The sequence below is a fragment of the Nanorana parkeri genome, unplaced genomic scaffold (assembly GCF_000935625.1).
Source record: "Nanorana parkeri isolate BGI_ZX_2015 unplaced genomic scaffold, ASM93562v1 scaffold399, whole genome shotgun sequence".
In the NCBI taxonomy this organism is placed as follows: Eukaryota; Metazoa; Chordata; class Amphibia; order Anura; family Dicroglossidae; genus Nanorana; species Nanorana parkeri.
Window position 1 is genome coordinate 434857 of NW_017306667.1, and position 23955 is coordinate 458811.

Consider the following 23955-nt stretch of genomic DNA (forward strand, 5'->3'; position numbering starts at 1 on the left):
CAAAATTTCTTGTCTAGTCTTGAGCCGTTATTGTGCCCTGCAGAGATATAAGGCACTCTGTGCCAGAAGCCACAAACAGCCCCAAACCATAAGCAAGTGTCTTCCATGTCCCACAGTAGGTATGGTATTCTTTTCTTTGAAAGCTTCATTTTTTTTGTCTGTTAACATAGAGCTGAAGTGATTTTCCATAAAAGTCCAGTTTTGTCTCATCTATCCAAAGGACCTTCTCTAAGAAGGATTGTGGCTTATCAATATGCATTTTAAAAAATTCCAGTCTGACTTTTTTATGTTTTTCTTTCAACAAAGGAGTCTTACTTTGAGCCCACTGTTGCTCCCAAAGCAACAGATGGCACAATTAGACACTAATGTACCTTGATGTTGGAGTTCAGCTTCCTCTCTGCGGAAGTTTTTCCTGGCTCTTTGTTTACTGTTTGCACTATCCTTCTATTAAATCGTCGATTTTCCTCTTGCAGCCATATGCATGGAGGCTGGCTAAACTTAAACTTCTTAATATTTGCAACTGTAGTCACAGGAAAATCAAGCAGCTTGGATATTGTCATATAGCCTTTACTTTGACATGCTGGTCTAGAACTTAATTTCTGATGTCCACCGACAACTCCCTCCTTTGCTTTCTATGGTCCATGTTCAGTGTCATTCAGACAATGATGCCAAACACTAGAGTTAATACTTTTCTCCATTTAAATAGACTGACTGATTGCAACTTTGAAAATATCTAATGCATTTCATGCATACTTGTGCATAATCATATGATCTATGATTAAGCACAAGAATGCGTGAAACGCATTAGAGATTTTGTCAGAGACATATGCTGTAGGCCGATTGATAAATTAATGATTACACACCATTCTTCAATTGGTACGGGAGTGCTGTGTTTTCTTATAGTCACAGTGTATTACGTTTTTGCAAAGCTCACAAAGTAGCAGCAGCTATGACTTACCCAGTGCAGAAATCTAGTCCAATATGTCCTGCTCAGTAACATCCTATAGAGTACTTATAGATGGTACTTATACCATTGAATGAATGCCCTATTTAGTTCTAGGGGAACTTACTGCGCAGATGTGGGCAGCGTTGGAAAAGCTTTTTGCACCAAAGCTATGAACGCAGTGGGAAAAAATGGGGATTGTGGAAGTTTACATGGGTAGGTTTTATCCTAAAGTGAACCTGTCCTTTAAAAGACAACTATGACCCAACCTTTTTTTGCCATAGTTTTCTTTATGGTCACAGGAGGACATATACTAATGTCCTCCTGTAAACCAAAACCCTGCATATAGCGGGCTATTGCCTGCCATATGCTGACAGCGCAGAGCCCTGCCGCAGCCAGGATGGATCCTGACGATATTGTCGGGATCCACCCCGCCACCTGATTGACAGCTGTCTCTGCCTCTCTAGAGGCAGAGGCAGCTGTGCCCAGTATGTGATCGTTCAGTTTTCAATCAATAGAGCCGACATATGACAGCTTCAGTGTCGCACATCGGCTCAAATTATGGGGAGGAGTGTATTTCACTCTGCCCATAATTCTCCTTTAGTCCAGGGCATTGTATCCAAGGGGGCTTTATTCAGACACATGGATAGGTCTAAAGACTAACTCAAGTACTTGCATCTGCAAGGTTTGATCACTGCAATATATAGTATATTTATTTTTTTACTCCTAATGAGCACATTTTTAAATTTCAAAACACACAGGGGTTTCCTTTAGTATTATATTTTAAAGTGTATTATTTTGATTTCATGCATTCATTTAAAAACTGAAAATCTAAATAAAGTATGACGGCCTACATAAGAAGAACCTGAAACGTTTTCTTTTCTCATTAGAAAAACAATGAAAGGCAATGGTAGAGGTTTTCTGCAGCTAACGTCCACCTAGTTGCAAAAGAGTTATTAATCAGATAATGGCATGCTATAGATATTTGTTGATATGATATCATCTCTTTCCTACAATTCCAACAGTCCCGCCAGGCTTCACAATACCACTGTATTTCATGCTATTGTGCATTTGATAACAACAATGGCTTGTACCAGTCTTCCCCCTACCTTGCTAGAGAATGCAACTTCTTACTGATTAACAGATGGAGACTGCTTCCTGGTGGTTTTCCTCGCGGCTGTCTTTTTTTTTTTTTTGGACAGGGAATGTCTTCCCTCTGCTGGGTAGTCAGTAAATAGCATATGCACATATCACAACTACAGAAATGAAAGCTACACGTCTGTTGAGCTAAAAGTCTGCTCCTATATTCTTAGATAGCCAAAAGCATGTTACATTCAATCAGCTTTCAAATATCTAGGTACATCATTTATTCATAAACAAGCTTACATTTTCTATTCAACATTGGTGAACCACACTGCCCTCCGATAACACTATAATTCAAAAGCATGCCTTCTTTGAAAAGGTTTACCCAATAAAATAAGGCCTGTATGCTGAAAAGGAGGGTGATAAGGCAGGTTGGCGCTGCCTGTGTTTTTTTTCCAATTGTGATGGTTTTAAAGCAGATCTAGAATCAAAAAACTTTTTTCACCATGAAACTTCCTTTATATTGGCTTTTGGAAATAGTAAACAAGATAATTCAGAGATAGGATAAAGGATTTATTGCAGAATAACCCTTTTGGTAGTTAAATAATACCTTTTAATAGCTATCTGTACATCAGACCAAAATGAAGGACAACTGAAGAGGAAAGAGGAACAAAGAGATTTGGTTCCTTTCAAATGAGGAGAGTTGGGAGGTATGTTCAGATTCTGCAGCGAGTCTGTTGCCCAGTCCCACTTTTTTTTACCATTGCATTGTGTTTCTGTGGGAAAGATCTTCCTGTTCCTAGATACAGCCCTCTAATGGCACCAGTGATGTATTCAGAGGCAGAAACCTGGTAGGTTCTGTTGAGGCTACAAAAAATATACTATGCCTAGGCACTGTCATGCATATTAATGAGAATTAAAGGAACATTTTTTATTGTTTTTCTCACAATAAACTGCTGAATAATTTTTGCTAGACAGCCAAACTTTAATTTTTTTTTACATTTATATTATACCATGTGGTATTGTAGAGGAGAGATGTTAAGTCTTGCCGCCTGTACCAGTTCAGCCCCCTTCAACAATAGCACAGCCAGCCAAGTTCTGCCACTCTTGCACATATATTCAGAAAGGAGAGTCAATTGGCAATTATGTTCTAAGACTAAGAATGACAGTTAAGGTGGTTATGCCTAATGCTGGGCACACACCTTACAACCATCGCGATACTTTTGTCTTGCGATGGTTGTAAGGTAATTAAAAAAATGTACGATCTGCCTATCTTGGACAGGCAGATCGTACTTGCAATGACCGCAAGCCCGCCCCGCTTCCGATGACCGCAATGCCGAACCGGCAGTGTGCGCTTGAGCACACCGGCCCGTCCGGCTTTTATCTTACGAACATGCAACACACCCGCCGAAAATTGTACGATTCTCGGCGGGTTTTCGAACATGTTCCTAAGATAAAAGTTGTGCGACCTTACAGTAGTAGAGGTCGCACGGCTTCCACACACCTTACGATAATCGTGCGATCACGGGATTTCCCGCGATTATCGTACGATTATCGCAAGGTGTGTGGGCACCTTAACTCTTCCAGAACCTATGATTAGTGCCTCTTAAAGTACAATCTGTCAAATGTTACTTGCATTATGATTCTGGGGTGAGTGGCCTACCCCTGTCCACTGCATGTTGTTGATTACAGTTCTGCAAAAAGCCCAGAACCTTTGGTGTAATAGTTATTTGATGTGTGGTGTCAGCAATTTCCATCATCCCCTGTCCTGTGCTGTAACATGTTATGTGTCTGATATGTCTTCTGTGAGAAAAGAAGGAATCTACTGTATTCTGTGAGACCTGCAGTGCTTACATCAGAGTGGCCAGAAAGTTCAGCGGGAGATTTACTAATCCTAGCATGTAAACAAGCAGATTTGCAGGACCAGGGGTTGCTTTTAAAGAAAATTCTACTGTTTTAGCCCAGTAATGTTTTACTGCTTGAGCCCTCATTCACAACTGAGCGACATCAAATATGAAAGTTTCCAGCGCGTTTTCTGTAGCACGGTTATGTCTCCTTTTTTGCACATTTAAAGGTCTATGGGGCCAAAAGCACTAAATTCTGCTTCTGTACTACAAGAAGTGCATAGAAAAGGCAGAAAATGTGCATACAAAGAAAGAATTTCTGTAAATCACCTAGATACGCTCATGCTTAGGTGTAAATGCAGCCTTAAAGCGGGCAGAATCAGCCCTAAAACCGACATTTCATGCAAACTGCTGGGTGAGATCTGTATATGTGGCTCTCTCTGTTTGATGCTAGTTCTCTTAAGGCATATGGGCTGCTTAACAAATACATTTATCTATGCAATGTTCCCATTATTGACAAACATTTAAGGTTTTAATTATCTTTAAATCCTACATACCCCCTACCCGGCAGAGCATATATTCCTCTACACTGCTTTGACTCATTTATTAAAAACTGCCAATGTCTAACCTGCTTAGCACCTCCTAACCTGTGCAGCACAGTAATAATGAATTAATATAACAATTATTACAGCAAATCTTATAGGTTGTTGTAGCACCAAGTCATATTTTTAACTAAGGCACTAGCACTTTTCTATAAATGTAAGGAAATGTAATGTGACATTAAAGTCACAATCACCCCCCCCATGCTGTTTTAAGGACTTACCGTAATGGATGCCTCTTAATCGGATCATCTTCTTTTCAGTAGTTTTCAGGAGTCACTCCAGCGCTGGTGCCAGTCTCTGATCCAGCGCAGAATCCTTGGTTCCCACGGTGTCTGTCTGATGTGCACGCTCACTCCCATAAATCTACTGCTTGCTAGCAGTAGATATATGTAAAAAACTTTATTACTACTTTAAGTATTATCACTGTGCAGGCTTAATTGGTAGAAATATATATTTAAAAAAAACATAACAGATTGTTGCGCCCTCTAGCTCAGTATACATTACTAAATTAATAAGACTCTGTCACTAGCTTAATAAAGTGCACAAAGTCAAGTATTTTATATGCTATGTTTTTTTTCCCCCCTAACTTAGTTTTTATGTTCTTGCAATGTGCCTTTTAAGATGTCTAATTACTGTCTGTGGTAGCCCAGCTCCTCCACCCCCATTACTTCCATACAAAGGGGAATACTATAGAGTGTCACTTGCTTGACATCTAAATCTGCCTTTTGGAAGTCTACACAAGGGAGTCTTTTACAGGTAAATAACATGCCTGAAATAAATTCAATGCACAAATAATCTTATGGAAAGATTTTTGTTGGACTGAATGTCTCTTTAAAGTGTATCTAAACCCAAAAAATAATATATTGCAGCTTATCAGTCAGATGTGGTGGCTGCATTTATTTCTTTTTTCAGGCTTTTTTTTCTTCACCTGGTGATCCTGCCAGTAATGTACCTAATGTGCTAGAATGACAACAATTACTCACTGTATTGTATTTATGGAGGGCCATTGTTGTCACCCTAGGTTGCTCTCCTGATTTGGACTGCTAAAGCTGGCCATACATGTATAGCTTTAGATGGATGGGGCAGAAAGAGAGGAGACCACTTGATTCATCCATCCACACTGGATGGAGGAATTTCCCCTGCCAGGCTATTGGCTGCAACCACTGGTCGGCTGACAATTTTCTGCCTGGCTCCTTTGATCATGTATTTGAAGTTTGTTGAGTCACGTGGGGCATGCAGGGCCACAGATGGTTAGAAATTATAACAATGTCTAGCTTTCTTGGCACCTCCTAACCTTCATTATATGGAGGGGTGGTGGGGGAATAGTCTCATGGCAGAGACAAACTCACTGTTTTTTCAACAAAAATGGCCAACTTTTATTCAGGACAGCAGTAAACATACAGATAAAAGGCACACACGCCCCAGGGCTTGTGGGTAAGAGGCCCTTGTCCCCATCTGCATGGGGACAAGATGGGTTTTCCAGGGGCAACCCTGGAAAAGCACCCTCCCAGTGCCGAGGGCATGTGACCTGGTATGGGAGGGGGCGCCGCTCACTCATCCCCCCTTTCCTGCCGTGCCAGGCCTGTGCTCGGATCAAGGGTCTGGTATGATCAAGGGTCTGGTATTTCTCCTTAACCCCTTCGTGACGGGAGACATACACTGTACGTCCAGCCACAAAGGGACCAAATGACTCGTCACGTACACTGTACGTGACGAGTTATTTGCTGCACTAGAAGGCTGCTAACCGCTGAGAATCAGCGGTTACCTTTCAGTAATGGATGTCTAACTATCTAGAGATCCATTACTGAAAGGGTTAACCTTTTTCAGACACCCGATACAGTAATGCCAAGGGTCTGGTATTGTTTGGGAGGGAACCAAACACTTTTCTTTTTTTCTTTTTAAATGTCATCTTTTTCTTTATAAATGTTATTTTTGCTGCAGCAGGTTCTATATATTGTACAAATGTGCCACTTTACAGGCAGTTTAAGGGACCCCCCCCCCAGGCCCGTCTTTAACGCAGGGCAAAAGGGGCAGTTGCCCTTGGCCCAGTTAATGTTGTGGGGCCCAAAGCAGCCGCCCCTTGATCCTGCACTGCTCGCTCCCTACCTGGAGATGAGGGATGTCTGTGTGCCGTTCCTTCTCCCTCCTCACCCTCCTGGTTTCCCTTATCTCTCCAGAGATAAGACAGCAGAGATCGTCAGATCGGGACCTTTGTCTGCTCTGCCTAGCAACTGATGATTCAGCTGGGCTGGCTGGCTGGTCTAGGCATGCATGATAGGCTCTGATCCCTGTGCTTTGATTTAAAAAAAAGGTCTCGTCTCTTCTGATCTCTGCTGCCTGTCTGCAAGTAAACGCAGGGGGGGGAGAGTAGGGGAAACAGGAGGATGAGGGGGGAGAGCACGGGGATCACAGGCTCAATAACAGACTCTGATCCCCTTGCAGACAGGCAGCAGAGATCAGAAGAGACGAGACCTTTTTTTTAAATCAAAGCACAGGGATCAGAGCCTATCATGCATGCCTAGACCAGCCAGCCAGCCATCACTATTACCGAGTCCATGCATTCATCCTTTGAGCTGGGTCCGTATCCTCTCTAGGAGCTATTACAGTCCATCCACAGATTCCTCTCCTGCTGACAGGCATTCAGCACACTGTCTCTTTTCCTCTGAGACACACACCTTGGGTGCCTGGCTCTCAGCCTTTCTAAATCCTACAGCCTCCCTTGCTGTTCCTTCTAGCTTTCACAGCCTTTCCAAATCCTACAGCCTCCCTGGCTGCTCCTTATGGCTTTCACAAGCCTTTCCAAAACCTACAGCCTCCCTGGCTTGGCCCTTGTGTGCCTCCAGCACACACTATCCACTGGCTTGGGCCTCGTGTGCCTGCAGCACACACATTCCACTAGTTTGGCCCTCGTGTGCCTCTAGCACACACACCCTGCCTCTGCTAATCCATTTGCACCCTAATGAGGGCCTGTGCAGTCACTACCAAATTACGGTCCATGGAATCTGGAGTCTGTCTCACCAGAGCTCTATCAGACTCCATGTAAAACCAGCCCAAGAACCAACATAGGGTAAATAACTCTTTTTTTTAAATTTTAAGTTTTTTTTTTTTTTTTTATATGCATATAAAGCATCACTTTCTACACTGAGAAAATCAACAAGCAGATACATCAACACATATCATATCCATCAGACTTAAAAGTAATCAGGTCATCTGAAGTCCCATTGACATTCCACCAAGTAGCAGGTATTCGCTTGTGCATCGAGTTTGATGATAGTATATGCATAGTAAACTATATTGTATAGTCGTTAGGCATAAAGAACAATAGAACAAAAATAAAAAAAAAGACAAATTAAAATATTCAAACTAAAACCAAGATCCAGGAGTAACAATAATGATAGTAACCAATATAACGACATGCCGTATAAGGAGAGGGCGGGTGGTGTGTTATTCAGGGTCGTGTATATAAGATCCAGTCCTTCCATTTAGAATAGAATTGTGATTGTGCATTTAGCCTAAAAGCTATTAACTGCTCATGCTGGCAATTCAGATGCACCTGTGCTATGGTTTCTTGTAATGTAGTTGCATAAGGCAGTTTCCAACTGGAGGCCATAAGCTGACGGGCTGTAAATAGGAAGTGGAGGAACAACGAAAGAACTATCTTTTTTTACTTCCAGACCACTTAACATTACCAGCATTACCACAGATCCAAGAATCCGTGGAGAAACATATCTTCCATTCATCACTTTTCCTGCCATCCTGGCAGGTTTTACCAGCACTCTGTTACAGGGGGGTATTGATAAAAGATAGCTAGGAAAGAGTATAACATTATTAGAGATATCCATTCAGTGCAGGTTAAGGACACTGGAACTCTAGCAGCATCAGCAGTATTTTCTGTACTTGCAGAATATGTACTTTAATGTAAAAGATGTGGTTTAGTGCAATCGTTAACAGGCCAAAGTGTTGTAGGAACATTAGAGAGTGAGCTATTACTGATAGGGAGGCTGCTATATACAGTACTTTGTCCAGTGCTATATAATATAATGATTTCAAAGATATGTAGGATATACATATTTGTGGTCTTACACAGGAGACAAAGTCTGCCTTAATAAATAGGGTTGGTATTAAATACATTTTACTCCTTCAGGGTATTACATTGCTGAGGAATAATGCTTTTACCTGGTAAATAATTCAATGATTGCTAAACAGATTTCTTCATTCTGAGCTGGGACAAAGTTCACCACTCTAATGACACTTTACTGCTGTCTGAGAACCCAGAGGAGAGAAAACTTCCAAGCCTGGCATTGCTTTGATAGTCGGAACTAAGCTTCTGCTGTCCTCTAATTAAGTTACGTATTCATATATTCCATTGGATTAAAGTAAGTGATACATTAATGACCTGCGCTCTAGGATATTCTTTTAAAATGCATAGGGAGCTTTTTAGAGGGTGTCACACTGGTAGCTCAAATCGACCGTTCTTAAGGTGGTCAAAATTTTTCGAACGATTAGGTTGACATTTTTTTCTCTGACCGAACGAAAATCGATCAATCAGTGGGGTCTATGGTCATCAAAAATCTCAGCAAGAACATAGCACATGCGCAAAAGGAAATTATTTCTGTCGTTTGTCAAAAATTGGTTGGTTAGTAAGGCTAACGAACGATTTTACAAAATCGACATTTGACTAAGCTTAAAGGAGAACTATGAGGTGAGCGCTTTTCACTCATCCTCATAGTTCTAGCCGACCTGTGGCAATGAGACTGTCACAGGTCGGCTCAGTAGATCGGGAAGTGAGCGAACATATACCGGCGTTCGCTCACTTCTCGATCTTGAACCGTGACAGGGGAGGGACTGGATTCCCCACTCCCGCTCCGATCCTCCAGCGCTGACTGGCGGAACGGACGGGGGAGGGGGCGGATACAGCTGGCTCTGCCTATCTAGAGGCAGAGCCAGCTGTATCTGCCCCCTCCCCCGTAGCACTCACGCAGCTGAGCGGATCCAGACATAATTGTCGGGATCCGTTTTAGCTGGGGCGTCTCAGTATACAGCTCGCGGTATACTGAGCTTAGGGTGACGGGAGGACACTAGTTTGTGTCCTCCCGTTACCCTTAGGAGAACTATGGGGAAAAGCCCTAACCCCATAGTTCTCCTTTAATGGGGAAGTCTAGGTATAATGAAAATTTAAAAAAAAATCGGACAGTGTATGGCCACCTTTACACAGACCCCTTCTGCTTCACACACTTTGCTACTGACAACTAACTGTGAAGGACAGTCTGAATGGCCAATAGGGAGACACAGAGATCAAGAGGGGGAAGGCCAGCGCATAACTGTGAAAGCTCCAGTCACAATTTGTATGTAACAAAGAAGAATGTGAATCTTATGTACCAGGATAATGGGTTTAGGCTTCACATGTGCCCCACAACCCTTGCTTGGTGCCCCAGGTCCGATGCCACAACTGCCACAATTTTTTATTATTTAGCCACTTGGTTCAAAGAATCAGTAGCTCGCCTCTGACCTCACCCACCAGCTGCCTGTCAGACCACAGATACAGCAGTAGTGCAGAATTGAGAGAACTCAAAGATCCTCCACTTCTCTGATGTGTCACATGCCATAGCCAAAGGGATCATGGGTGGATTTTCTTCACTGTGCAAGGCACTGCTGAAGCTGATGTCTGTGCTGGGAATAAGACATTTATTTTCTCACAGTACATGTTTTTTGTTGTTAACATGCTACTTTTTTTTTTTGCATTTGGGGAAGGGGGGGGGGGGGTACATTTGACCTGAACTCTGTGCGTTACATGCTCCTGATCCCTGCACTTTGTGCTTTACATAAAACCGACCTCTGCTTTCTGTGCTTGATGTAGTTCTGACATCTGCATGATGTACATTATGTACTCCTGACCCTTGCGATATGTGCTTCTAACTCCTGCTCTCTGTGTGTTACACTCTCCTAACCCCTGATCTCTGTGCTTTATGTACCTTAGACCCTTGCACTATGTGCTTCATGTACTTCTGACCCCTGTACTCTGTGCATTACACACTCATGGTGCCTGCACTCTGGGTGTTACACACTACTGACCCCTGCAATCTGTTCTTCATTTACTTCTGACCCCTGCACTCTGAGATTTATGTACTTCTGACCTCTGTGCTGTGTGCATTACACATGCCTGAACTCTGCACTCTGTCCATTATACATTCCTGACCCCTGCACTATACACACTATGTACATCACATACTCCTGACTGAAATGTTTTTTGTCTCAACAGTTGCTGGCTGCTAAATAGTCCCCAACAATTTGAATAGAGTACTTATTTAAGGTAGGCTTATACAAAGCGCTAGATCTCTATTTTTCGTGTCCAGAAAATTGTATGTTATGCAAGAGTTTACATTTGTAAAAATTACTCTTTGTGTTGAGGTTTAAGTATGGTTGTGAAACGCTTACTTGTGGCACAATAATTAAAGCATCATTTTGTAGATACAAGGACTGTGGTATACTGTATGTTTGCCATGTATAAAATGAATAGGCTTATGTTTTATTTAACCATGACGCTTTAAGCCCCTCCCTCTGTTGACACAATTTGGCCACACAAAGGCACATCATTGTTCTTCTCAGGGTGTCCCATGTCTCACACTGCCCTAACAGCACCCCTGATAATGGGAATGTTATATTTTTTTAATGATTTATTACAGGTATTTATATTGCGCCAACACATTCACATCAGTCCCTGCTGTCAAGGAGTTTACAATCTAAGGTCCCTATCTAACAAGCATACATACAGGGCTGTTTTTAGACAGGAGACGATTAACCTACCATCATGTCTTTGGCGTGTGGGAGAAAACCGGAGTACCCGGATAGTGACCTTGCCGGTATTCTAACCAGGGACCACCAGTGCTGCAAGGCAGAAGCGTTAACTGCTAGGCCACTGTGCTGCCCATTTAACATTTTAAAATCTATATTGATCTTTTGGATTTTTTGTTGCACAGCCAGTGCTTCAATATCAACCTGTGGGCAAGTCTTGGGAAGAAAATCACAGTATTTGTGCAAACTCACAACTAATAAAATAATTCTTAATCAAACTGTCAACAGCTCCAAGAAGACCTTTCTGGGCATTTCTGCAGTACACCAACCCACTTGTCAGCAGCATTACACTCAACTAGCTTTAGCATAATGGCCTAGCGTTTTGGCATTGCTTCGTGCAAGTGCTCAGAACAGGTGGAGAAAGTGGTCACAGGATTTCAGCTTTGCTTGTCTGTTTTATTCTGCACTTCCAAGTGACTCCAACATACAGATGGATAGTTACAGCAGGCTAGAGTGGTGGGGGTACCCACCTACCTTCCTTTATTTGCATCCTGAGCAAACAAATGTGCAATACATAAACTGCAAATTAAACTGTAACATAAAAATCTTTTTGGCATGCAGGCCTAAATAGTTTCAGGCACTTGAATGTTTCTGTTCTACACTCCCACAGACAGTTTACCATATTTATAAATCCAACAGGAACAAATTAATGCTAAATCAAATCATACAATGTTCACAAGTCACAAGCATTCTAGAGGGCTACTATATCATTATCATGGCATTAAGCACCATCTAGTGGCCAAATATGAAACTACAGTTGAATTCCAACAGCCAGAATAAATAGCCAGTTTATGAAATAATTCATCATCAATGTTATTCTAATTCACTGAATAAGTGTCATCACATTACTCCGAGTCCTACAATACAGAAAGAGTATGATTAAGATCAGGAGTGCTGAGATCTCTACCTATGTGAAGGCACAGTTAAATGAAAATTTGCAAAAAATACCCAGGACCCTACAATATAGAAATAATCTAATTAGGAGCCTTGAGTCTGAATTAAGAAATACTGATGTCACCTTAAGGTCAGTTTAAGAAAAATAGAAACATTAATGTAGCTTTGATTATCTGAAACTCTGTGCAGAATAATTAAATATAAAATTGATATGTAGAGCCTTCCTTCGGTTTAGGTTGTAAATGCACAAATGAAGCAAAGAAGGAAGTGATTTGAGCTGGAGAGTAAAATGCATAGGGGGGAATTTATCAAAGCTGGAGCAGACAGAATCTGGAACAGTTGCCCATGGCACCCAATCAGCATCTCTCTTCAGTTTGCTCAGGTAAGATTTGAAAATGAGACAGAGAAGCTGATTGTTTCCAGGCCAAATCTGCTCCAGATTTTGATAAATTCGCCCCATGGTGTAAATTGGTAATTTAGAATGTTATCAACAAATTGTTTTAAAAGTGCATATTTACTATATAGTTGAATGATGGTTTTCTCCTGCTGTCAAGTACTGACAGCAGCATCCAGTGAGGCGCCTACCAAAAACTGGTGACATTTAATTTCCTGTGCCCAATGAATAAGATTAGTTGTCAGATTTAGTGTCAGCTAATTCTACATACATTCCATAATAAATTAAAGTGATACTAAATTCAGGACATAAATCCTAAAAATGGATGTAAGTACCTCAACTATTAACAAAATGTATCTTATCTGTGTATCACTCGGCTGTAGATCCTCAAATCATCTCTGAATTCATGCTGACACTGTCCTGCCTTCTGGAGGGTGGCTACTATTGTTCGACATGGTCCCTGTGTGTGTTGTAAAGTAGCCACCGCTCCAAGCTCACTCCCATGATGGACTGCAACATCACATTTTTTACTTTACTAATTTGTATTGAAGTTATATTCTATCACAGTAACAAGCTTGGAGCGGTGGCTACTTTACAACACACACAGGGACCATGTGGAACAAAAGTAGCCGTCCTGTCACCCGCTTGAAGTGGTTATACCAAGAACACTGCTTCTGCCGTTTTAAACACCAGGCGATTACTGTTTCCATACAAGTGATCCAGCTTCTTTACAGGGCCCGGATTGCTTGTACGGTGCGGCGCTGTACCCCCCTCCCGCGCGCCGTTGCCGGCTTCTCACCGGCTCCGCTGTCCCCAGTGCGGGCCAGGGACCGGCACGGCAGGTCTCCCCTGATGGATCAGAGAGAGATCAGCAGGCTGGTAGCCGCTGATCTCTCCTCCGTTCACTGGACCCGGAAGTCACTGCGCACATTCTCCAGCTCTTAGAGCCAGGAGAAGAGGCTGATAAAGCAGATCTCTGCTTCATCAGCTTCTTTGTGGTTCCCTAGATGACATCAGAAGTCTGAAAGACCTCTGATGTCTCCATAAAGAGGACCTTGTTAGCCCCCTATGTGATAGCAATTAAGTTGAGTGCAAAACAAAATGGAAAAATTAAAGCAACATATTAAAAAAAAATCCAAATTTTTTTCTAAAGTCCCCCGCCCCCCACGTGCACGCACATACATACGCAAACATGCGTCAGATTTGCCTACGCGCAAAAAAGAAAATTGCTACACATGTTACATCTTGCCACAAACGTCTGAATGAGGGAAATACTGTAATTCTAGGATCATCAATCACTGTTATCACTAAAATGAGGAGCAGTAAAAGCGTTTAAAGCGTCACCTATAGGACATTTTGGGTATTCTAGTTTTTTAGTTTCACGGACGCACACAATTTTAAGGCTTGACATGTTTGGTATCTATTTACCCGGTGTGACCCCATCTTTTATATTTTACCAAAAGATTGGGTATCATTTTCTGTTTTTGTGCACTTCATTTCATTTTAGTGTATTTTATCCTAAAACATTTGGTTTGATAAACATTTGCGCAAATACCGTGCAACATAAACAATTACAACTAGCATCTTTTTATTCTACAGGGCCTATGCTTTCAGAAAATATATAATTGTTTGGAGGTCTGAAGCTGTTTTCTAGCCAAAAATGCATATTTTATCATGTGTGTGCAAATAGTAAGAAATTGCTCCGGTCAGCAAGTGGTTAAGATTAAACCCCTGATTTTAGTCTCACTTTAAAGTGGACCTAGCATAGCTATAACTATAACAAAAATATCTTAGCTGGACCTGCCCCAGCAAATTTGATAGAGTAAATATTGAAATATGGTGTCCATAGTTAGATACATCTAGGCTACCAACTATGCAAAATATGTTGCCAATATTCCTTCTGGGGCTGCAACCAACTAAACGATTAATCGATAATGAGAATAGTTGTCAACCATTCTCATTATCAATTAGTTGGTTGGATCCCCTAGCTCTCTCCTTCATGCTGGGAGGAGGGAACAGCAAGCAGTGGGCGGGTGCAATAGCCAGACTGCTATTGGATATTGCAATTTAAAATGGCCAATAGCAGGCTGGCTAGTGCACCAGCCCCATACATGCTGTATTTACATTCAGCTGCCGCCTGCAGAATCTTGCTACTGGCAGCTGTCATTCTCTGGCGGAAGCTATACAAGCGTTATGTGCTTACAACACAATTATAAAAAAAAAATATATATATAAAAAGGTGGGGAAAAAGCAATTTTCGGTTTCAGCCTAACAAATTCTGCTGCGGGAGGTGCGTTACAGTGCCATTCATTTCAATGAAACCACATACGCGCCTCCCACCCACAGTGTGATCGCCCACACTGGAACGCACAGTACCGCAATGCTGTGCTTTCCAGTGCAGTGCGATTACAAAAATTGTGTATGCAGTTTCATTCTGAAGTAAACTTTATGTTTGTAACACTGCATTTGTGTATTTTGTTTTAAGGATGCTATTTAATTTTTTTACCCGATTAATCGAAAAATTAATCGGCCAACTAATCGGTTATGAAAATAATAATTAGTTGCAGCCCTAATCCCTTCTTCATGGTAACCATGAAGACAATTAAGATGGGGGAGATGAAGGATTAATGCGTATGTAAGTCTGATAGTTTGGAAGTTCAGTGGTATTGTTTTTTTTGTTTCAATCATATCTTTACAAATGTGCTTTCAAAATTATAAATACAATTCCACCCCAAAAAATCATACACAGAGGCTGATTTGAGAATATTTACTGAAAAAAATGTGTTGACATTCACTTCCATCATCCAATTATGTAAAATGTCAATGTTCACTCTGATGAGCCAATCATCTACAGATGCTTTTCGAATGATTGGATAATGATTGGATAATCAAAGTAAATATTTACACAATTTGTTCAGTAAAGACTTTCAGCTTCTTTAGTCAATCTTCTGGAGGCCTCACATATATTTTTACATGTTAAGTGCATGCACGTTAATTACTTTGTAAGGGTATAGGCAGGGGCGTAACTGGCCCCGTGATTGCTAGTTATGCCACTTGCAGAGCCCACCTAATATACCAAACAGCCCACCTGAGAGTGACCTTGCAGAGCCTACCTGTCAGGGGGGTACGGCGGGGCCGCAAGTGGAACCCCTTGGCAGGGGCAACAAGCCAAAAGTCAGAGGTCGAGGTACACAGGGGAAATCCAAGAAGAATAGTCAGGTCCAATCCAGGTCGAGGCAGGCAGCTAGTTTCGGTAACGGAAGGGTAAGCCAAAGGGTCGGTAATCGGGAGTCCAAGCAAAGGTTCAGGAAGAGAGACGGGTTGAAGGCACAGGGTGCTGGGTGATCACACCATAGGGATAGAATAACTCAGCAATGAGCCAGGGCTCTGACTGGGCTTTTATACTCAGTGGGGAACTGAGGCCACTCCCCGTTTACCGAGGCAACCAGGTAGCTTCTCCATTAGGAGCCAATGGACGAGAGAGAGGCAGAGGGTGTGTGCTGGCAACCTCCCCCAGCAAGGATCACACCAGCAACGGGCGCAGGCGCACTATGCGCGCGTCCCCGTGCCTGCACGCGCAGCCTGTCCACCACGCACATGTCACGCATTGCGTGAATGCGTACCCGCAATCCCGGCGCCAGGGGTCCTGCCAGGAAGCGGAACCTGTGCCCCCCACCGCACATAGCAACCCCCCGAGGAGAGGTAAGCCCCCTGGTACCCTGACACCACCATAGACTCTCTATAGTGGGCTCTGCAGGGTCTCAGATGGGCTGCACACCTCTTACTGTTCACTTCAATTATCCAATCATGTAAAAAAACACACGTGATTGCACATGACTGTGTATTAAAAGTAAACAGAAAGAGTCTCAAGTTTTTTTTGGTAAATCAGCCTTATAGTCACCTTTATCAATGGTGGCCAGTGGCCTACACTTACCCATGATAATAGTCCTCCTAAACATAGATTGTTTTGTCTGTGAAAGTTCTTATTTATCCAGGCCATGGAATATCTGTAATAAATAAGTGAAGGCAACTGTACTTGCTGTATTTCTTAAAGAATGTCTTCAAGAAAAATACAGCAAGTCCAGTTGCCTTGACTTTTACAGATACAGAATGTTTTGTTATTAGGGGTGCTAAAGAGGACACTGGCAAACAATGGTTGCCACTCTTAGTAAAACTTATGACAATTAAATCATGGAGCCACGAATTATTGTATACAGGTTGGAACTAAGTTTGCTTGTGGCTCAAGGCACATACATATTGCTTTTCAAAGCTGGACTCCTACGGATTGGAGGGATAGCAGAAGTGGGAAACTGTTGAATAGAGCAACGGGTGTGCTTTGTTTTTTTTAAAAAGCTTTTGCAGACCCCAGTTAGGCTTACACATGGGCTGCTATGGTCATAGTTAAGCCCTTGCTAACCTTTCCTTTTTATCAGATGTAATTCGAAAGTAATTGCAAAGCAGCTACGCCAGGTTCTCTACAATTGTACAGAGTATGCAATACATTTCTTGTACCTTAATCGGTTTTATTAAAAGGAGTGGTACAGTCAATAGTCAGGGAAAAAACTATTACAAAGTGTTGAATCAAAGCAGTTATAAAAAAAACCTAAAGAACAGTCAATGTTCTATTGTGCTTAATGTAGGCTTGTATGTATGTTGTCAGTGCAAAATCCTTAGTATAATTAAATGTGTACAGATGATTGGAGTATAGTACTTGTCGAAATTAAAGGACAAGAACTGGAAAAACACTAAATGAGTATCCTTAAAGGAGAACTATGGGGTCAGTGTTTTTCCCCATAGTTCTCCTTAGGGTAACGGGAGGACACAAACTAGCGTCCTCCCGTTACCCTAAGCTCAGTATACCGCGAGCTACAGCTCGCGGTATACTGAGACGCCTGAGCGGATCCCGACATAGATGACGGGATCCGCCCAGCTGCGTGAGTGACAGCTGGCTCTGCCTATCTAGAGGCAGAGCCAGCTGTACCCGCCCCCTCCCGCGTCCGTTCCGCCAGTCAGCGCTGGCAAATCGGAGCGGGGAGAGGGGAATCCAGCCCCTCCCTTGTCACGGCAGAGAGCCGGGACAGGATCGAGAGGCGAGCAAACCCGGTATGTGTTCGCTCACCTCCCGATCTACTGAGCCGACCTGTGACAGTCTCATTGTCACAGGTCGGCTAGAACTATGAGGTGAGTGAAAAGCACTCACCTCATAGTTCTCCTTTAACCTTGCTAACAGGTACCAAAATAATGTATAATAAGGAGATTAGGTAAAGAAAAAAAAAAAGGCTTGTAAAAAAAACAACTATGTACAAGGTTTGATCCTTCCTGGCTGTAGCACAGCTCTGCGCTGTCAGCATATAGTGGGCAGTAGCCAGCTATATGCTGATTTTGTGTCACAAAAGTACATTGGTAAATGTACTCCTGTGACCCAATAGAGAAGTAAAGTAAAAATAAAAAGTCACCGACTCCAACCAGATACACACATCAGATGTTCTGGCTTCAGGTCAACTCACTGCATGCTAGTTGTGATTAAGTATAGAAGATAAAGACAGCAATGGCAGCCTCCGTGTTCCTTTCATAACAGGTTCACTTTAAAGACAGAAAGCTTTTGCTCTCCTAAGAAATCAGTAATAACTGTTTAATCCTTCAGTTTATAAAACAGTACGTTCTAGTCAGCCCAAAAAGTATACTTCGGTTATTAGCTGCTGGTTGGTTGAATCACTTACAAACCCCTTTTATCAGAAATCTATTCACCTACATTTTCAAGAGCATGCATTTACCAACTGTATGTGTTTATTTTCCTTATTTACACACATGTAGTTTTCACTTACTTTACTACAGGGAATGCACCTGGAATAGTGAGGAGCTAGACCCAGAGAAGATTTTGCTGTTGGAGTCTATAGGCAGCCAATAGGTAGTTCACCCTAGTGGTGTTTATACAATCTCAGATTGTGGTGGCCCAACCTTTTCACCTAGATTCTGACTGATAAAATCAAATAAGCCTCCTTTCTGACAACGATGCTGTCCAGGTATATCATTGGTGATAGGTCTGCTCCAAATGGATGGATTTATAATTTCTCTGCTAGGCTCAGAATAAATGGAGTTAAATTCCATGGCATTACAATGACTAATGAGATAAGACATGAATGTCTTGCCGCTCCTTTGTTATTTAAATTATAATCATTGTTAACAATGTTCAGCTTAACAGTGAAATAAAAGCTATTTAAGTTGGTAAGTAGAACTGCTGGCATATGCAGATTACCTACTACTGACTTTATCTAATCCCCTGGAATCTCTTTAGCTGCAAAGACCATTATTGGTGAATCTAGACACTTGAATTGCATTGTAAAATAACCTGGAAATTTGATTAAGTTTTAGTAGAAAAATAATTTATTCGGAGCATAGCATTTTTTTCAGAATATTCCAGAAACTGAAGGATATTTTAAAAATACTATAATTTGTTTATTTTCCTTGTTAAATAAGTTGCAAAACATGCAAGTTCTCGTTTAACTTACCCTTTAATTTCTTTGACTAATCATGCAGAATTTGTGCTGGGAACAATTGGTTCCATATAGCTGGTTACATAATGATGAATCAAGAGTTATATATGCTGTTATTTGGTTAGTAAGGTGTGATTTTGGTAAATTGTGAGAATGTTGTTGGGATTATCTTTTGATTCATGGATGGCTGTACAAATGAATTGCTATTTATTGTAAAGACAGCAGCTGTGCTTTCACCGTCTCTTAGGGGGTAGATGACCTCAGGCTTTTTTTTGTACAGGTAACAAAAGTTCACACTACAGTTCTGGGTTTAGACTGGCCACAACCAGCTTTATTGTGTGTCCAGAGTCAGATAGAACATAAACAGAACTTCCAGCATAAATTCACAGCAAAGAAACAGAAAACAGAAAATAAAAATCCAAGCCATTCTGGCAATAAAAATTATTTTAAAGGGAAATAGACCTTGGGGGGAATTTTATCAAAACTGGAGCAGTTGCTCATGGCACCTATCAGCAAATGATAGATTGAAGCTGATTGGTTGCAAATCTGCTCCAGATTTTGGTTGCAAATCTGCTCCAGATTTTGGTTTAACAGCCAGCAGGGCCGACTAGCAAGATTCTGAAGCTTGGCACAGTGGGAGATTCCTCCATCCACACAGTTTAGCGTAGATGGAGGAATCTGTGGCATTTTTTCCATCTGACCATAGAAAATCTGCAGATAATCTATAGGTGTATGGCCAGCTTAAGGTTTAAAAAACTTTGAGAGATTCCTGTGATGACAGCTGCCTCCGATATCACAGCAGTGACATAATTGCCTTTAATTCAGGCTCATGCACACAGGCCTGCGATACTACAGCAGTGACATAATTGCCTTTGATTCAGGCTCATGCACACAGGCATATAAAATCACTGCATTCAAACCTGTTCTGCATACAATTTTATATGGATCTGAATTTAGTAGTCTTGTCGGCCACAGGGCCAATGGACATAGCTGTTTTGGAGTCCGTTTTCCCCCATATCGTTGAACTGCGTAAACCAAAACAAGAAAAATCTAAATTTTATAAATATTCTATGTAGTACACATGGAAACGTTTGTGTAAACACTTACATGCGTACTGCCTAAGAGGACATTGCCCTCAAGTCATACATTCAGTATAACTGAAGGCTAAGGTAATCATGCACAAGTGTTGCCACCTAAACTTTGTTTATGTGTACATCTCTCCACACTCCCAATAAGTCCTTCACTAGGCAGCGGCAGCAGAGCAGGTACAGAATGTCCTTGGCCTTGTCATTCATCACCCATAGCTTAAATTTGGCCGATTGAATAGGAATCGTCCAAAATTTAAGCTGTGTATAACAAGCTTTAGGCAACACTGTGCAAAATAAATAGCATCAGCACTAAAACTAAAGATGAGGACTCCCCAATTCCATTAAAGTGTATGTATACCCCAACAATTAATGGTTCTAAATTGCTTTTGGTATATTAAATATACAATTGAAAGCAATTGTGTTATATGTGTTTGAAAAGTGCAAAAAATAATTATTGATTCTGCCAGAAATCTTGTGAGCTGATAATTTGCTGTTTGCCTCTACTGCATGGTTATCAGTTAGCACTCTTCCCAGTTCTCCTTATGTTAAGGAGAAGAGGATAGGGATGTGTTCTTCTGTCCTAAAACAGTCCTATGGTGACAATACAGCTCCTACAGAGATACAGTACAGTGAGTGAGCAACCCTAGGACTGGAATTGTGTTACTGGTCAGATCACCAGGTAGAAAAAGAAAAAAAAAGCCAGAAATAAAAGGAAAGTGAATGCAGCCACTACATTTAAGGATCAGTAAGCTGAAATGTATTGCTTTTTTGTTCTTTGGTTCAGATACGCTTTAAGATATGGGAACAGGCTTTATACATACAACATAAAGAAAAAGTCATAGACTAAGATGACCCCCCTTTATGCCATCAGCAAAGCCTTACAAATTCAGTCTTAATGGTAGATTTACCCACAGCAGATGGGGAGCTGTCTGGGCCAAAAGCAGGTAATATGATGGCATTGTAGGAACTAGTTTAGACCTTATATACACATTTGGTGGGCTTGCTTAAAAAAATCATTTTAGGATGTCTCTAAAATTATGTATTCCTTTTTGTATATTTAGATGGCAAAAAGAAAGAGTGTGTTGAATATTTGGCATCTGCTGAGTACAATAACAAAACAAAAAACAAGCAAACCCCTGGGTAAGCGAGTGGAAGGGCACTAAAGCTGACCATACATATTGTTTTTTTTTAAAATTCAACCATATGCTTGAACCCCCCCATCCATGCTATTTAATTCCCCCATCAGGCTGATTGGCTGCAGTCTCCGTTCGGCCAAGACATTTTGGACTGGCTCCCTTGACAAAAGTCAATTGAATGAAGAGGTGCTGACAGGGCCACACACAACTCCAATGTTGTCCGAGTCAGCAGCCTAAATTCGAACAGTGTATGGCCAGCCTAAAGCTGGAACTGATTAAAAGATAACAGACAGCACAAGCATTATATATGAAATACTTTATTATAAACAATGATAATGCATTGTACAAAACATGTTCACTGGCATTGTAAAGTATACAAAGAAACAATTTATATTTTATAAATCACATTTTAAAAATAACCTTCCATTTTATACCTGCATAGAAATATGACAAAGAACACAACATAGTCACAGAAGCAAGGTTCAAATACAATCATGGTAAATGTCACCCCATCTGCCGATAAGAACATATGCAATAAATAAAACATACTAGCTAGAGTAAAAAGCAAGCTAACCAACTGAACATGTTAATGAAACAGAATCCTATCAGGGATAATTCTTTGTGTAAGTAACCAAAATAGGGAGGTTGAGTGACATTTTCAAAACACTGTGGTAAGGGTAATAAGATCCAAGAGCAGATCTGTCATTCAGTATGTGTCTATTTAAAATAATGTACAGCCTTGCAAATCTCGGTTTTCAAGCATGCTTAATTACATTTCAAACAAGCTTGTATTAAAACCCTGAATTGCTATATACATACAACGTGTTCTCATAAACCATATTTTAACACTAATGTAATTTTCTTTGCTGATGGAAGAACTTTTTTTCTCTTCTCCACACAGTGTAGAAAACAAGATAAAGACTAAATTAATGAACTAGAAGTCTGTTGGTAGCTAACTACCTTTAAAGTTGAATCTGGAAACCGTTAAAGCCAATCTCCAGGCACAAAACGTACTGCAGTTCAATAAGCTGTAGAAATCCATGCTGTACAGTCATCTGGCATACATAGATCTTCATTCTACCCAGATATCTTGAAAGTGACACTACACTCAGAAGTTAAATCTTAAAAATGCATTCCAGTACCTTCATTATTAACAGAAATGTATCCTACTTGTGTATCGCTCAGCTGTAGATCCTCAAATCATCTCTGAATTGGTGCTGACACTGACCTTCCTTCCGGAGGTTGACTACTTTTGTTCCCCATGGTCCCTGTATGTGCTGTAAAGCAGTCACTGCTTTAAGCTCACTGCAGTGATGGACTACAATCTCAATACAAATTAGTAAACTGAACATAAAAATTGTAGTCCATCACAGCAGCAAGCTTGGAGTGTTGACTACTTTATAACACACACAGGGACAATGGGGAACAAAAGTAGCCACCCTCCAGAAGAAAGGACAGTGTCAGCACACATTCAGAGGTGATTAGAAGATCTACAGCCGAGTGATACACAAATAAACTACATTATTGTTCAAAGTTAAGGTATTTTTAAGATTTAACTTTTGAGTTTAGTGTCACTTTAATATACCTGAATACTTGACATAGCCCTGTAGTGCAAAAGTAGCATAGCTTAGTCCAAAACATACTCAGCCTACTGATTAGGCATTGAAGAAGCAGCAGCACACTGACTGAGTCATATCTCTTATCTGTACAATTCAGCATGCTAGAAGCCTGTTTAAAGTGATAGTAAGCACTCCCATTAGGATCCGGGTTTAACATTTCAAACTGAAGCTAAAGGGTGCTTTGAAGACTTCAACAAAGCTTGCCGAAAGCAAATACTCTGTGAAAGCTTACTGGTCACACTGCTCTTATACAAGCCGAGGCCTGTGTGAACTAGGCCTTAGTGCGATTTTTGGTTGGATGTTCACTGGGGAAGATGCCACATTATAGGCACTAGATGGAGCTGAGGATCATACTAACATGTATTTATTTCCTACTACTAGCTCCATCTAGTGTCCATATTGTGGGATTTCCCCCATTGAGGAATATTCGACCAGAGAAATTACACAAAGAACATTTGATGTTGCCCCATTCTCACAATAGCTGGCTAACCTGCACAGAACAATTGTACATGCAGTTTCACTGGATGAACAAGCCATGCAATTTATTTTATATATAGGCCCCAAAGTATTCTAGGGTATGGTTGGATTTTCTGCACAGGTCTATATCTACCTAGTTCAGAAGAAGTTAGGGTATGACAACGCAGCCTAAACTCAGCTGCAAGCAAATGAAAAAACAAACAATTACTGCAGTTATGCATTTAAAAAAATACTCAAATGTATGTATAAATGCAACTGCCATAACTACCCGATATTGGTATCAGCCTCTTGCAATCCCCTGTACAATAGAATTTAGACAGAGAGGGAGGGGCAGCTGCAGGGCCCCGTCAGGTGTGCTGCATGCAAATATGTTAACAGGAGGAGAAAGCAAAGGGATGAGCTCACTAGGTTGAGGACAAAGATGTGATCAGGCTGTATTCATCAACTGGAGTAGAGAAAACTCAAACCAGGCTCTGCTGTCTGGCTGGGCTGTGTAAATCTTAGGTGTGGATAAAGAGGAATACAAATC

General features: G+C 41.3%; 1 long non-coding RNA gene across 1 annotated transcript; it reads right to left on the reverse strand.

The window, feature by feature from the left end:
• Positions 1 to 1595: 1595 nt before the first annotated feature.
• LOC108789460 lies at positions 1596 to 22268 on the reverse strand. Its single transcript, XR_001941400.1, has 3 exons — positions 21909 to 22268; positions 13027 to 13032; positions 1596 to 1606 (listed from the first exon to the last, which is right to left on the reverse strand). It is a non-coding gene; the product is annotated as an uncharacterized LOC108789460 (long non-coding RNA).
• Positions 22269 to 23955: the final 1687 nt, after the last annotated feature.